The sequence below is a fragment of the Uranotaenia lowii genome, chromosome 2 (genome assembly GCF_029784155.1).
Source record: "Uranotaenia lowii strain MFRU-FL chromosome 2, ASM2978415v1, whole genome shotgun sequence".
Classification (NCBI taxonomy): domain Eukaryota; kingdom Metazoa; phylum Arthropoda; class Insecta; order Diptera; family Culicidae; genus Uranotaenia; species Uranotaenia lowii.
Window position 1 is genome coordinate 214093511 of NC_073692.1, and position 18103 is coordinate 214111613.

General features: G+C 34.0%; 1 protein-coding gene across 1 annotated transcript in view; it reads right to left on the reverse strand.

The window, feature by feature from the left end:
• Window positions 1-18103, reverse strand: part of LOC129744087 (protein disks lost) — an 819210-nt gene that overhangs the window by 131277 nt on the left and 669830 nt on the right. The window lies entirely within an intron of this gene.

An 18103-nucleotide genomic window follows, 5' to 3' on the forward strand; every position in this document is an offset into this window, starting at 1 on the left:
ACGTAAGTTAATCTATTGTAAACAAAAACAAAACCTTTATACGTTCCAATCTTTGTAGGATTTTTTTAATATACTCTATTAAAAACACGGAACCATCTCTATCATTCTTCACAATAGGTATAAAAAAAAATCAGAATCGGATTTTTTTCTTTAGCGTAGATTTGTTATTTCATCAGTTATCCATTATACATTTTAAAGAATATAAACTCCATATCACCAAAACGCATGGTGATAGACAAAATTTGACAAGAAATTCGAGTCCAGTACGCTTAGATCTACCAAATCAATAATTCTATCATAGGAACCAAAATGATGTTCCTAAGAGCTATCAATTAAATTCTTTTAATAACATTTTAAAATGGTTAGACGAGTTTATTGAAAAAAAAACCTTCTGAAATGTTAAAAAACTTTCATCTTTATATTTTGTTTTAATCTTCAGTCATACTGTTTAAATTTTATGAAATATATTTATAAGTTTGTCTTTGTTTTTGATTCCTGAATTTTTGTATTCTGTATACATAATCTTCCTAGTGGCCAGGGTTACCATGATGTCGAGCATCTTGTTTGGTCTTGTGAGGACCACCTTATCGCCAGAGCAAACTTAATAGATTCCCTTCGGGCCCGAGGAAAACCACCTAACGTTCCAGTGAGGGATGTGTTGGCTGCGGTGGACCTAGATTACATGTTCGAATTATACCTTTTCTTTAAATCTATTGATCTTCGTGTATAAAAACGTTTTCCCTTTTTCTTTATTCTTTTTTCTTCATCTATACAATGTATGAATTGTAAACACAAAAACAAGGGTTTGGCTCTTTAAAACCTTCGGTATGAGCCGTTTCAAATAAACACATTCAAAAAAAAAAAATACATAATCTTCTTGAAAGCCTTTGAAACTAAAATTTTTTATAATAAAATCATAGTTTCCACCTTCTGTCCGTACCTGGACTCAACATTCCAATTGAAAGTGACAAAATTTTCTTAGCTTAAAATTTTAAACTTTGAAAATTTATTAACTTTTCCTGAATTTTCAATATATTAAATCATGTTTTTAATCGATCATGATTTATAATTGATTTTTAGAAAGTTCAAAAAAATATTCGAAGTAACAACTTAAAAGTTAAATTTTAATGTGTCTTGAAAGTCTTGAAATTAAGTTTGTTATTTTTTTTATCAAATAAAATTCAATTATCAACTACTGAAAAAAATTCTCCTGAGTCAAATTGTTATTTTGCCTAATCGAGAATCCACATTTCAAATCGTGATAATTTTTTTTTAGTTCAAGATTTTTCATTGGATTTTTTAATCAATCCTTGAATTGCAATAAAGAAAAAATGTAAAATAAAATGAATAATAAAAAAAATTATCATCATAATTTTTCTAACAAATTTAAATCATGGTTTATTTTTAACTTGATCTGAAATTTATTTGGGAATTCAGACTTATAATTAAATCTGAAGTCCGAAGCTTTGGCTAAATTTGCATATCGAATTTATCTTATTTTTGTGAAGTATCACAGTGCTAATGTTATTTTTACACTACTAGAATCGGTATGAATTTCGAGTGAATATGAATTTATAACGGAAATTTTGCGTGTATATACCTAAAAACCCGTGCAAAGTTAAATTTAAGTTCAAGACAATCTGAGAAATTTCAATTTGACGAAAAGTTCGAAAAACTGCTTCCATTTATAATTCGTCAAAATTCTGTGTTTCGTATTTTGAAAATCTAAAAACCCAAAAAATGTGCCGAATTACACCAACTTTCCAATCCTCTTTAAAAATGTATCTGGTATGACTCAAACAATTTTATAGATTCATTGATTTAAAAGTACGACTTTTACACCACTTTTTTACATTTTTTGTGGTCATTCTTGAAGAATTTCAAAAAAATATCTACTTATGTGCAACGTACAAACAAAGGCCAAACATTTTGCATCAGTCGATACAACACCCCATAAACTGTCTGTAGAAGTACCTAGCTAAATACATAGTTCCACAAAACATCCACGCCAACCAAAAATATCTACTTCCACAATACATACAAACACACATTCACAAACAGTGACAAACCATCAAGAGCGAAAGGGAGCCATTCCTGCAAAAAGGATACCTACCCACTCTGGGGTATAGATTCGAATTGTGGGTTCCGATGCCCTTGTCGATGTCGTCTGCTTCGTCGTTCTCATTCTCTTCCTAGCCTAGCCTTTGATTATCATTCATTCACTTTTCTCCCGCACCTTCACAGTTCCGAAATGTGAATGGGCGGGAATTCCGACCCTCAGGGAACAACCCGACTCGAAAGGAAACAAACTACCTTCTGGTTTTTACCTAGATGGAAAATGTTTTTCAGACTGTTGTGGCCCTTGGAACTTTGCTAGAGCTGAGCTTGGCAAAACCGAAAGTCTTATTTTTCAAATTCTTCCTACGACGGGATTGGGGTTAAGGCACAGTGTCGATTGCTTTAGCACAAGCCTCCAGCCAGTGTGTGTTCGAATCTTATCGATCTTTCGGAGGAATGGGGGAAAAAAATCTATCCATTCTTCCAGCCGATTCGATTTGCTTGACGTATCTTAAAAAGTTCTTTAATAGGAATGTGCCATTCCGGAGCGATAAGACCTATCCCTTGGCCTTTGCCGGTTATTTCCGGGTTGGGGTTGGATGTAAAGTAGTTTCAGATGAGGAAGAAGAAAAGGTCTAAAACTGATAGCAATTCTCAGGCCTAAATGAAAGCCTATCGAATATGCATAGATCAGAGAAGGTTTCTCATTTTTGGAAACTGGAAACGATTTCCATCCAACACTTCAGCTGATTCAAATTTAGAACGATTGCCGGTTTGCTTTGCTGGTCCAAGGAAATTCGATCCGGATTCAGATCCCTTCTGAAGGACGATGGCGTTCGTTGTTTGTTGGCTCAATATGTGTGCAGATCTGACGCAAAATATTGTGCCCCTGAACGTCAATTTTGTGGCTTCGGAAAATAACCATGCCCCGAAGTTTATTTGACTGGGCCCCAAATTTATGTCAATTGATGCTAGAAAAAAATGTGCACTGCTTGATAGAATGCTTGTCGCAGATTTGAAACTTTTCCTTACTCCCACGAAAGGCAAACAGGAACTTCTAAATCGGCAATATGGGAGCAATGCACTAATAAGTAAAAAAAAAAATTGCTATCTCTCTTCTGAGAATCGAAAGAACATATTTTTCTATTGCTCTTGGCAAATATATTTCATGATGTTTGATGGTTATTTTGTTCACATCAGTAAGCACAAGTGTCGTTTTTTTTTTATCCTACCAAATACATTTAAAGGCTCTATCGGTATAAACCATCACTGAGCCGGGAATCATTTACAATTTTTGATTTTTTTTTAATAATATATGAAATTAACATTTTTTTGACTAACAAAAATATTTACAATGAATAACTCTCTGTAACCATTCATTTATTGGTTACAATAAAAATTGTGATTTTTGGGCCAGTTTGGATGAAAACTTTGTAAATATTGTAAATAAAAATTATTGTTCGTAAATGTCTAAAATTAGGATAAGATATCTACATGTTTGTGTGGTGTCTTGTCCTAATTTTAATAGCAATCGGCTGGTGTCACTTAGGGATTTAGTTTTTGTTTATTTATTTATTTGTTAAAATTTTTGTTATTTATTCATTTATTTATTCATTTATTTATTTATTTATTTATTTATTTATTTATTTATTTATTTATTTATTTATTTATTTTTGCCGTAATCATTCATTATTTATTTAGTTAGTTATTTGTTAGGAATTAGTTTTGTTAGTCTAGTATAATTTGTTCTGGAATGCACGCTATAAAAAGAGATGTTAGAAAATAAGACACCAGCCCTCTACATGTCAAGTTCCTGTTTCGTTCCTGTCATGTTGCTGTCATCGAAGGGGACGAGAACATCACAGACGGGAAATGGGAACAGGGCTAAAATGAGAGGCATGCCTTTCGGTGAAAAGTATAAATAGGAGGAGCTCGCAAGACGCGCGGCTTTTTTATGCAAGTTCCGGTCCGAGGTAGAGCAGCAACTGCGCGGTCACTTACGAAACGTGACAATCGTTCGAATCCGCAATTGGGTGGCTCTGACCCCCTTCCCCCGTTATATTAGATCCAGTGGTGATCTGAATAGTTTTATTCAACGGCCAGTTGGAAGACTTCACGCCGTTTTTCCCCAGCTGGTCGGTCGAGGTGGCTTAGTGAAGGGAGCCCCAGAACAATAGTTTTCCCCCAGTGTCGCTAATCACCATCAGCCCTTTGGTAAAGACCACCGGTGACCCGTGAGTGCATTAGGTCGTGCAAGTGACAGTGCCCCGACTACGTTACAACCCCCAAGGGGCACTTTAGGCTGTGGTGAGACCTGGTGGGAATTCCCTCTGGGAGTTCCAGTGCCGACCAAAAGTTACAAGCCCCTCGATAGCCGTTAGACACTCGCGTGGTTTCTTAGTGCACGAACTATCTAGCTCCCCGGACCGCGTAGTGAACGACAGGCCTACGCCCAACAGGCCGAGTAGTTGCGCGGATTGCCCGAAGTGCAATCCGACCTGTTCCTGAAACTGCCCTGTTCCTGTTTTCATCCGGATCCCGTTACGTCGTTCCTGCATTAGTCCCCCAACGAGTCGACCACCGAGAAACGGCCGCAACGAGTTCATCGAGTTGAAAAATAAATAAGCAAGTACAAAATTAAAATCAAAAATCTTACCATATTTTCTCTTCATTCATTAACCCCTAAAATTGAAGAACACGAAACACAAAAGAAACGTGAAAAGTTTTTTAAATAAAAGTTATGTATGGTCTTTCTTCATCCAAATTGTTGCGTCTTAATTTAAAGTGCATTCCCTAAAATTCAAAATTATTCTTTCTTGTTGTTTGTGTCTGTTAAGTTCAAATAGGTTTTAAAAGTCCGCCCAAGAATCATAAATTGAATTGTTATAGTGTCCAATTTCTCCGGTGATCATCCAAAGTTCCCCTGTTGAGCTAGCGCAGGGAAGTAGGGTCTCTACGACTCTAACATCTCTTACAACTTCACTTTCGAATTCATTAAAAATTCATGGATCAATAACATGCCATGTGTGTCTCTCATGCCTAAAATATCCCTTATAGGCACATTAATAGGTTTTCCATAACGATCCATTTCCCTGGTGAGCACCGTTCGATGTTCTTCGAACCTTGGACATCTCCAAACGACGTGGTCTAAGTGCTCGTAGTCCTCGCCACACTCGCATAGATTGGAATTGGTAATAATAAATCTGAAAAGATGCGAACTCAAAGTCGAGTGATTAGACATGATCCGTGACATATTTTTAACAAACATTCTGTTACACTTAATTTGAGAAAACCAGGATTTATCGTTCACAGTTGGAATTATACTGTAGCAAAATCTTCCTAGTTGACTTTCGTTCCATTGATGTTGCCATGATTCGAATGCAATAGAGTTTATAATTGAATAGTAGTCAGCTGGATCAAAATCGCGATAAAATTCATCTCCCTCAATAATTCCTCTTTTTGCTATGGTATCAGCATTCTGATTTCCTTCAATACCGAAATGAGAAGGAACCCACAGAAAGGAAACTTCCGAGCCTTTCTTAAAGAGATGCGATATTGTTTCCTTAATTTTGAAAATTACTTGATTGGTTTTACTACAAAGCCTCAATTTACTTAAAGCATTCAAGGATCCAAGGCTATCTGTGACAATCAGATATTTATTTATAGGTAAATATTTTATAAGTTCACATACATACCAAATGGCTGTCAATTCTGCCATATAAATTGAACTGGGGCTTCTCATCTTAAAGTAAACCGAGTGGTTTGAGTTATAAACCCCAAAGGCCGCAACGTTATCTTTAAACGAACCATCGGTGAAAAATAAATTTTCAGTTGAGTATCCTAGGAATTTTTCTTCACAAATAAGCTGAATCTGCCTCCTTGGATAATTTTCCCTCAAATTAGAAACGATTTCTTGAATCGATGTGTCCACTTTAATGTTTATAAAAATGTCATCTGATTTAAAATTAAAATAATTAACATGGGTTTCTGGAGAAGTCGGAACCGACAAACATTGTCGATAAGACTTCAAAAAGGATGATTCTGGATTCAATTCAAATAATGTATCAATTTTCTCCATAATATACGAAGTTCTCACATGAATGTTAATCAAATAACGACTGTTTAACTGCATGAATCGAATATTTAACGGCAAAACTCCTGCTAAAACTTCTACCGACATTGTGTGGGTTGATGTTAATAATCCTAAGCAAATTCGTAGACTTTTATATTGAATCCTTTCAAGTTTTAAAAAATGAGATTTTGCCGTTTGATGAAAAATAAAACTTCCGTATTCAAGTACTGATAAAATAGTAGTCTTATATAATTTAATCATATCATTAGGGTGTGAACCCCACCACGTTCCACATATGGTACGAAGAAAATTCATCCTGCGTTGACATTTGCACAGGAGATAATTTACGTGTATCTTTCAAGTACATTTCGAATCGTACCACACTCCTAAATAATTAAAACTGGTAGATTGTTTTATTCTATTTCGATTAATCTCAAGAGAGAGTGAAGAAGGAGAACGCTTTTTAGAAAATACAACCATTTCGGTTTTAGAAGAAGAAAATTCAAATCCTATTTTCAAGGCCCATTCAGAAAGATTATTTAATGAAATTTGAAGGTTCCTTTCAATCTGTGTTGCCTTGTTTCCCTTTGAATAGAGGCAACTATCATCTGCATATTGAAACAACATACATTCATTTTGAATGCATGTATCAATATCATTTATATAGACATTGTATAGTAAAGGACTTAGTACAGAACCCTGTGTTAACCCATGAAAACTGTCACGAATAGTTTTAACTTCATTTTTATAAAAAAAATTCATCCGTTTGAAAGATAAGAGAGAAAATAAAAAAGAAGTCATCTGACATGGTATTCCAAAGTTGTTTATCTTTTTACACAAAATATCAATTAACACAGCATCGTATGCTCCTTTTATATCAAGAAATACTGAAGCTAGTTCTTGTTTCATTTCAAAAGCAATTTGGATGTCAGTTGCTAGTAAAACTTGACAATCTCTTGTACTACGCGATTGCCTAAAGCCATATTGAGTTGGTGATAAGAAATTTTTGCTTTCAAATACGCACTCCAGACGAAATTGTATCATTTTTTCCAAAGTTTTTCTGCAACAAGAAATCAGTCCGATAGGTCGATATGAATCAGGGTGGTTAGGATTTTTACCTGGTTTAATGATTGCCACAATTTTTATATTTTTCCAAGAATCTGGGATTATGTTTGTTCTAAAAATCCAACTGAACGATTGAATGAGAAGCAGTTTCGCTGATGTAGGTAAGTTTTTAATCATAGAAAATTTGATTTCATCTAATCCAGGTGATGAATTATTACACGCTTCCAATGCATGTTCCAATTCCATTACGGAAAAATCATCAGCTAGGCTTCTAAAAATATCAGTGTTTTGATCAAATTTAGGATTTTCAACGGGAACAAAGGATGGGCATATTTTGCTGGAGAATTGTAGCAACCAATCTGTGTTATTCTCGTCTATGTTGTTTGGAGGGGGAACAAAATTTCTCATTTTTCTTGCTGTTGACCAGAGGCTGGACATAGCAGTTTCTTTTGTAAGTGACTCTACATAAGTTTTCCAAAAATTTCTTTTCTTGATTTTAAACATTCGTTAACTCTTTGCCTCAATTTCTATATATGTTAAAAACAAATCTATTCTGCCAAATTTTCGGAAATTTTTAAATGCTTCTGAGCGTTTTCTGATAATTTCACTACATTCTTTGTCCCACCAAAGAGTAGGTGGTTTTCGTGGAATTGAATTTTTTAAAATAGGCTTTGTTTGAGCATGTGTTGCTGCTTGTATGATCAAAGTTGTTAGAAATGAATAGATTTCGTTCTGATCAAGGGATCTTGTGTCTGATATTGTGTCAGAAATGAATTTTGAATAATTTTTCCAATTTATATTCTTACAAAAATCAAACGGAATCGATATACTTGCGGATTGTTTAAAATAATTAAGACTTATGTGTATAGGCAGATGGTCACTTCCCCCCGGATGCTTTTCAATGCTAGGGTAGATGAACTCAATGATAAATCTACCCTGCTACATCTCGCTGGAGGACAAGCAATGCGGGTTATTTGTCCAGTATTTAAAATTGTCAATTCAAATTCTTCAAGCAGATCATATATTATGGCAGCTCTACTGTCATCCTCTGGTTCGCCCCACGCACAACCATGTGAGTTGAAGTCCCCAAGTACCAAAACTGGAGGAGGAAGTTGGGAAATTACGTTACGAAGCATATTTGTATTCAATCTAATGTTTGGAGGAATATAAATGGATGCTATCGAAATCGATTCATTATTGATTTTCAAAGAACATGCAACAGTTTCAATTTGACTTGTATTGGATAAAACTATTCTATTAAATGAAAAATCATCTCTTATTCCTAATAATACTCCTCCAGCTCTGGTATCGCGATCTAGTCGAATAATTTTAAAGGAAGGCACGTTAAATGAAAGTTCTTCAATCAGGAAAGTTTCAGATAAAGCAAAACAGGATGCATCAATTTCTTTCAAGAAGGAACGAAGATTTGCCTGTTTCGGCAAAATACTCCGACAATTCCATTGAAGGATGGAAAACACTTTACTATGATCCAAATTAGCCATCGATAGCAATAAATAAACCAAGAACTGGCCAAGCAACAATGAGTTTTCTAAGAAGTGTTTTCAATATAGGTGTCAATTTTGTAATAAGTCGGTCCAAGTAGGATCTAGGTTGAAAATATTTGAAAAAAGTTTAATCAATTGAGAGATATCGAATTTGTCTGTTGTTAATGTGTTACTCTGGGAAGTGGGTCTAAATTCATTTGTGATAAAACCAGGAGGGTGCAACGAATGTGTATCATAGCTAGTAGACGGTTCAGTTTGTTTGGGAGATGAAGGCTGAGTGCTGTTGGTAGGTGAATTATGAGAGACTAACTTCTTTTTTTTAGCACGTCGGTTAGGAGTAAGCTTTTTTCTTTTTTGATTTTCAAGTGCTCCTAACTCTGAGAAAGCTTCCTCGTAATCCGAAATTTCACTCAGAGAACTATATATATTTTCATCTTCCAAACCAGTAACCGATCGAACCATTTCGGCATAGCTTAACTTAGATCTTTGTGATGCTCTTTTTTTTACCAGCAAAGCACGCTGCTGGTAAACTGGACACACAAGTTTGTTTGTACTAGGGTGAGTTCCCTTACAGTGGATACAAACAGCCTCCACTGCAGAGCACTCACTCTCTTTATGAAATTGACCACATTTACCACAACGTACCTTGTTTGCACAAAAATGATGAGTGTGACCAAACTTTTTGCAGTTGTTACAAAGCATGGGTTTCGGAGAAAATAATCTAACTGGAATAAGTACGTGATCTATTAACACATAATCAGGCAAAATAGTTCCTTCAAAGGTTATGCGTAAAGCATTGGATGGAACATATGATTTTCTATCATCTTTAACTTGAGACTCTACCAAATTATTACTCTCCAATATGGAAACAGTGGGTACCCTCGGATCTTTAAATGTACCTATCCCTTCTTCGACTAAATAACGGAGATCAATATCTGATTGATAAATAACACCATGAGTTTCCACTCTTTCACTTGGTATATAGATACGGTAAAGATTTTGAGAAGTTCATTACTCACGACGCCATTTGCTTCTTCGCGACTAGCAAAAACATTTTTAATTTTACCAAAACTGATTTTACGGATCTCTTTAATCGTTCGATAATTTTGATAAACCTCAGCGGAAAAAAGAAGTACGTTGATTGGTTTGTCTTTTTGGCGTATGAAAACCTCGGATGGCCCCTTAGAAGTTTCTGGATAGTATTTAGATCGATCACTCGGAAAAACTCGGAACTCTACAGATGACGCCAATGGCGACACTGAAGCATCATCAGATGTCGGATGTACCGGGGAAGTATCATGAGGGATTTCATTGGTTCCGGGAGATGAGGAAGGGTGGGACGAAAGTTGATCACTTTGAGTTTTCGGAATAGGGGTCAGATTCGTATTATCAATATCCATGTCGGGATCATTCCCAGCCATGGTTACCCTGGAAGCCAGGCTTCCAGGTATAAGGGATAAACCAACGACAAAAGCGCTTTTGTTTTCACTTGTTCACAATACACTATAAACTTATCAGTAGTGGGAATTCGAGCACCAGTAGAAGCACACTTTTTTCACTCAGCACAATAAAAACAGAGCTACCAAAAACACAACTGCACTCGTTGAATGTTGGAGAGCGAATGCACAAGTGTCGTTATAAGTTGGAAGCATGTTAAATATTTTTATTATTTTTTTTTTTTCAACACAAAAGAAGTAGAGAGACACGGGTCACCTGTTTAATGTTTTTGCAATATTGGCGATTTTACATGGATTGCGATGAAAATTTCCTCATAGGAGTTTGAGGGACGCTCTATTGCTTTCAGGTTTCAAATTATGGGCCAGGGATCGGCAAACGGGGTCGTCCATTGTCTTGATTATGCATAGGATTGTAATGTAAATTGGCACATAGCAGTTTAAGGGGGGGGGGGGGGGGGGGTAGGGTCTAACACTTTCAAAAAATCGTTTTTTAATTTTTTTATTTTCTTATTGTAAAACATTTCAAGAATGTTGTGTCAAATTTTCAAGTCAATTGAAGCAAAACTGTAGAAATAATAGGCCTTTATCTCCTCCTATCTAATACTGCAAGAAAGCAAGAGCAGAAACTTCAAACGCGTTTTTCTCGAAAGCACATTTTTAAAGTCCGTGGACATCGTCATTTGAAAACTACTTATCCGATTCTTTTCAAATTTGGAACTTATTTTCTACATATAAAATACCAGGCCCCAACGTTTTTCTTTTTTTTACTTTGGGGAAATTTTACAGATAAAAAATGGCGGATTTTTTCGTGAAAAATCGTAGTTTTTACTTCAAACAGCCACAAAAATTTCATAAAAATTTTTTTAAGTTAAATAAAAACGTTGGGGTCCAGAAAAACATCTATTAAAAATATTTTGCTCTGATTTTTTGACATCAGATGATTCTGTGCTGAGATACAGTGTCCACCGCAAATCCTGTTTTCTAAAAGGCATCCTCGAAAGTGCTCCGTCACCGGTTCATTTATCAATATTTTTCTACGAAACAATTACTAAATGTTCTTTTAACAATGCTTTGTATAATGCAAAAAAATTGAATACATTTGTTTGAACGATAGCTCTAGAAAAAAATCGTGAAAATGGTGTTTTTTTACCCGTTAGACCCTACCCAAAGCACAGGTAATTGATTTCAGGTGTCAAGTTTTGAATCGTGGTCCAAAAAAAAGGGTCGTCCATATTTATTGTTTACCATTTTCGCGATTTTGTCGTGATTAGTCATCGGATTGAGATGAAAATCGGCAGATGGAAGTTATGAGATATGAGCCAGTTATGCCACGTAGCGAGTTCTAGGTCACGGGTCTTTATTTACTGTTCAGGTTCACCGTTTTCAGGTTATAGACGTTATTATACATCGGATTTGAATAGAAAACATAGTAAAAGGGAGTTTTGAATTTTGTGGGAGGCAGTCTATTAATACTTGGTATCCAATTTGAGTGTGAAGGTCAAGCAAAGGAGTCGTGCATAGAAACAAATAATGCATGTTTCTCCTATAATGCCCTGATTTTCCAACTGGTTGAGAATAAAACACTCTCACATTTATTTCATTAAAAAGCCAATTAACCTCTTAATTTTCATTTCCAGTTGAAGGACACGAAAAAGTGTCGCCTTTGAACACTGTTGAATGTTGTCAAAAAAATTCATCGTATCCAATATTTTAAACTCATCTTAACGTATTGATGGCTGAAAGAGAAACGAAATTCGTACGGGATCAGCTAGTAAAACAATAAATTAATAGACGGATTACAAAAAAATGCTATTTAAAAATCCTCAATATACGCATGCGTTTTAAGAATCATCGCTAAAAACACCAAGAGCAAGTTCACTGGTGTTGGGAAAAAGTGGTAGAAATTTTGACATTTTGAAAATTTTACCGTGCAAAAATGTTTTCAAGATCTTGGGGCGTTGTATTTTTTGCAACACTGTTTCTATTTCAGCCGTATGTGATAGAAATATTGCTATTTTTGCATCACAGCATGCGAAAATACAACACGTGTTGTAAAAAAACTAGAAGGCCACAGATCTTAAAAATGTTTTTGCATGGCAAAATTTTAAAAATGTGCAGGAAGTGTCAAAATTTCTACCACTTTTTCCCAACACCAGTGAACTTGCTCTAAGAAACAGAAAATTCTAAACTTGGAAAAAGGTTTAGAATAAGGTTGCCAGAATTTTTCTGGACAAATCCGGGCTATTTTTTTCTAAAAACCTGGGAAAATCCGGGCATATGATTTCCTAATTCTGAACCCAGAAACCGGGCAAATTTCACCTAAATTCAGGAATTATAGGGGGCATCCATAAATTACGTAACGCTCTTAGGGGGGGAGGGGGTAAGCTCGAGCGTTACGAATTGTGACATAGGGGAGGGGGGGGAGGTACGCTCATCGTTACGTAACGATTTTTTCCTTCAAATTTTTTCATGCATGTCGTGCAAATTTTGCAGAATGATTTGCAAACCACAATCAGTTTAAAATTTGTAAGCGGATTGAAACTGGTTTGTATCCTTTCCTCTTCAAAGATTCTGAGATAGACTCCATGAAATGTGTATTGAATATACGTGAAATAACCGTTGGAAAACATTTACCCCCAAGAACTCTATTTAGCCTTAAGACGGAAATTTAACTATTTTTTGTCAATTAGTTTAAAAAATGCAATTTTGATTATTCCGACAAATATTTCTAAGTGGAGTATATTTTGCATAAAAAGTTTTGCTCCTTGAACAAAATAAAGTAAACAAGATACCTAGATCATCAGTTAACAAGCACAGCACAACTCGTAATAAGACAATCAATTCATTTTATCAGAGAGTTACCTTCAATGAGTGCTAAGAAACGATTTGGATAGATAGTATTTCCGTTTCGAGATCGTTTATAACATTTTACAGATTTTTTTTTTTTTACTTTCGAAAATCAGTATTTAAAAACATGAGAAGATGAGGGGGGGGGGGGTAATTATCAGCGTTACGTAATATTCATAGGGGGGTACGTTGAAGCGTTACGATTTGTGACATACGGGGGGGAGGGGGTCGAAAAAGTGCATTTTTTGCGTTACGTAATTTATGGATGCCGCCATAAAACAAAAATCAAGAATCAAATCACTTGAAACATTTCTTTTTCATCAAAACACATCATCAGATATTAAAAAATGTTTCAGGCTTCCAAATTATCGAGTACGATTATTTTGATAAAACTTAATACAAAAATTTTTGGTTTTGGTCACAAAAATCAAAAAATATATTGACTTAATCTGATTATTGTTGTTTGATTTTGCAAAAAGTGAATAAATCCGGACATTTTTAAACAAAATCTGGGCAACCTGGTCGAACCAAACTTTTTCCAAGATTTGTCTAAAAAATCAGGGTAAGTCTGGCGAGCTTAGTTTTGAAGTTGGATTTCAGAGTTCGACTCGTAATCAAAATTTAAACTTCAGAATTGTTAGAATTTAGAATATTTCTTTGAACCTTTTATGCATAGAACAATCTTTCTACATACAGCACGCGACAAAATAAAGTACGCATTTGCAAAATTTTCATATCACTGTATCTTTTTCCACAAAAGGAACATCTATTCAAAAAAATTTGATGAATTGTAGTATTTTTAATACACGAGCGGCAGGTGAAAAACAATTGTCAAAAAATTTAAAAACGTTCTTCACACTTTAACGTAGTTTTAGTCAAAGTCAGTTTTCGCATGGACAAAATGAGGTTTTTTTTCAAAATTCAAATTTAGCTCGAAAGAATAACAAAACCAAAAATACACATTAAATAAGGAAAAATTCTAAAAATATAATAAATTTTACTAATACAATTCAAAATCAAAGTAGCAGATCAACGCCTTTTCTGGTAGGTGATTAATTATTCACGCTAGTTTAGGACATTTTTGAACTTAATAAACTGAAGGTCATTTTTAATGTGAAATCGGGCGCTGAATCCGAAAATGATATTCAAAAAAATCGCAGTAAAACAGATTTTGAGTTATGCTCAAAATGCGAAAATTTGGAAAAATTTAAAAAGTACTTGTACTTAGATTGAAATATCTCGGACTACATAACAATAATTTGAAATCCCTTTTTTGAATATTAAAGGTGAATAAATTTTCTATCGATCACTCGAACACCATTTTTGCGTCTGTTAAACAATATTGTTGATATTAATGACATTATGATAGAAAAAATTATAAAAAACGCCGATTTGAGAAAACATTTTGTTTCAGCGAAAGTTTTAGACTTGATGTTAAAATTTAAAAAATCTGATTTTCTATTGTTCTTAAATTTCAATTCAAAACAAAGATTTCATGGGGTTATTTATCAAAATGGGTTGGAAATTGAAGAAGTTATGGCTAATTTACCATAACAGTAATATTTGCGGGCTTGTGGTATAGCTCAGTTGGCAAGTCTGTTGTCTTCTGAGCTGATGTCCGCGAATTCGAGCCCAAGAGTAATTATCGAACACAGTTGTACCGGATAAGTTTTTCAGTAACGCTCCGCCAACTGCAACGTTGACAAAGTCGCGAATGCCATAAAGATGGTAAAACGACTATAATAGAAACAAAAAAAAAGTAATTTTTGCATTTTTTTTAATCATTTAACACACCGGAGTACACTTATCATAGAAAGAAATGGTAAATCTCACTCGCTCCATGTCAAAATTAATTTTTAGCTAACCAGAAAGTACACATGCCAAATTTCAGAAAGATCTGACCATAGAGAGGGGTTGTTTGAGTCTCAAACGTGAATAGGATTCTAAGGTATTTTGCCCAGGAGGAACAAAAAATACTGGTTATACGATATTAATTTTTTTTAAAGTAGCCATAACTTCTTCCATTTTCAACCGATTTTGATAAAATGTTCTCTAAAAAATGCGTTTTTCATATTTTTTTTACTATCTTAAAATCACTAATATCAACAATACTAGTGTTCAGACTCAAAAATGGTGTTCGAGTGATCGATAGAAAATTTATTCCCCTTTAATATGCAAGAAAGGGATATCAAATTACTGTTATGCAGTCCGAGATATTTTAATATAAGTAGACAGTACTTTTTTAATTTTTCCGAATTTTCACATTTGGAGCATAACTCAAAAACTGTTCTACTGCGATTTTTTCGAATATTATTTCCGGATTTAGCGCCCGATTTCACATTAAAAATATAGGTCGGTTAAAGTTCACGATTTTTTTTTTAATTTGTAAACTAGTGTTTATATTAAGATCCTTATTCTGAATTATAAATTTGCTTGAAAATAACTTTAGAGCACTCTAAGTACAAATTTAAAATCAATATTTGCGAGACACCAGAGATCTAATTTGAATTTAAATGATTAATTAAACTAGAATTCAAACATTTAAAATATAACACCAAAACTAAAAACAAACTGAATCCGAACTTTGAAGCAAATTTCTGGTCAAGTCAGAAATGATTGATGATTCAAAAAAAAAAAGAATTTCACCAACCTTTTGAAACGACGGGCCAATTTTGATCATTTTTTGAATAATTTGAATTTTATATTCAACTTAAACTTTTTCGCGAATATTCAATAGAAACATCATTTGTTTCCCATTTTTTGTTAGAAACGAAAACTTTTGAAGGTCTTTCTATGGTTCGTAAAAAATTTTGAACCTTTTTGTAGGAAAAAACGAACTCATTTATGTGGAACTTCATCATTACCTCAATTCAAATGTCTTATGAAGCACAGCGGTAAATTATGCCTAGAGAGAAAACATATTTTCAGGAAACCAGTCTTCAATGTTACTTTTTTTCTAAGCCCATTTTCGAAAAGTTTTTAATAATTTGCATTTTGTCCTTGAGGATCCGATTTTTTTCATCACACGGTGGAGAAAAAAAACACAGAAAAAAAAGTAGTTGTATAGATTACTAAGCAAACTTCGTCCAAAATTACAGTTTTTTTTTTCTTGATTCTAGATAGTTTTAACAGTTTTAATGCATTTTCTCAATTTCCTTAAACTTCTTCATTTCCGTCAATATTCAAAAACAAAAAATATCACTTTTTTAGAAGTTCATTTTTGTTTTTAATAGTATCCAAGCGCTAACAGAACAAGTGTTTTTTTTCCAAATTTGATTAATTTAAATACCTCACTAAGGCTGGAACAAATATCAAATTCTTTTTTGATAGACTCAGAACACCCCCCCCCCCCCCCCCCCACCATACACTCCGATATTTACGGTTAATAAAATAGTTTATATTTACAAGGATCCTATGAGAAATATTGCCTTAGGCTGTTTGCGAGATGCAGCTTTTGCTAGTAACAACCAATTTAACTTTAAGCTATAACACTCTCTGGAGCCACGCTTTTGAGAGTTCAGCGAGACACGACGTTTTTTTCACCCTGTAAGGAGTTTTCCAACTTGAAAACAAATAAAAAAAACTCAAATTTACGGCAAAGAATGTCAATTGGACTTTTCGGACTAAGTTTGTTTAATTTATTCTTTGTGTGTATTTGTGTGTGATGTACATAATTTAAGGTTGCCAGATTTTTTTCAGAACGTATTCTGGCCGGACATATTCGAGTTTTTTTATATTGAAACCTGTCAAAGTTCGGGTATTCTAACTCTTTCATCATAACTTACCAGCAGATCCTAAATCGTATTTTACAAATTTTTCGATCGCCAATTTCAGTGAAAAATAACATTGATTATTTAACAGCACGTTTACATATTGGATAATACGTAAACGGGCTGTTGATTAATCAATTTTATTTTTGACTGAAATGACCAATCGCAAAATCAAACAATCATTAAACAAATCTTTTGAAAAAATCGTATTTTAGGCTTCCGAAAACCTTTCATGATATTTTTCGTAAAAAAGTTTTTTGGACTGGAAATAAAAAATAACACAACACAATTTGTTTTTTTTTGTTTGATTTTTCAAATAAAGGGAAAAATTATGGCAAAATCCGGGCCTTTTTAATAAATTCGGGCAATCGGGCCGGATCGGACTTTTCCCAAATTTTCTATTGAATATCCGGGCAAACTGCCAAGCTTAACATAAATATAATGATTCTTGTAAAAATTTCTGCCTTGCCATCCTTCAAGAAAAAATTCAAATCAACTGTGCAAAAAAAGGAACCTGAAAGCTGATGTAAGAAGCTACGAAGTATGTCCATATTAGAAATAAAAAATGAGAACATATACGCAGCATTTTTCATCATACCTACATGAAATGGAATTTAATTCCAGTTTTCGTGAAGTAATCACTTGAGCACTAAGCTGTTTAAAAAAAATTTATGATAAATGTCAATATTAAAAAAAATCTTAAAATTTCATTCCCTAGAAAAAACTTCCATTTTACAGTTTTTAATTTGTTTCGAGGCACTAAAATTTATACCTTTTCTTGTCAAATTGAGCTTTGGTCACCAAAGTTTGGTGTTGTTGAAATCCACAAATTGCATTGTCTGAACCAAATTGAGCTCTTTATAAAGCTTTATTAGTCAACAATACCTATTACCAAAAAAATTAAGAAAAAAAATGATTAACCCATTTAATGTATGAAACTTGCTTGTCTTATGTTTATTGATATGCGACTATCAGCCAAGATTTATTTAAAGGTATAATCAACACTTTTTGCAAAAAAAAATCTGGTTAAATAACTAACAATCAATAACCAACTGAATTGGGGGAAAAAACTAATATCCTTCTTGTTTCAGTTGTCTTTATATGGTTTCGATTAAAGTCGTTCTTTCATCTTTGTGGCATCGCGACTTTATATATATATAAACGTTGCAGTTGGCGGAAAGTCATTGAAAAACAACTGTATTCGATGTTGATTCTTAGGCTCGAACTCACGGACATCGGCTCAGGAAGCAACTGACTTGCTCACCTAAGCTATATCACAAGTCCAGGTTTCTGTTGTCGAATCGGAAAATGATTGGGGAAAAACGAACT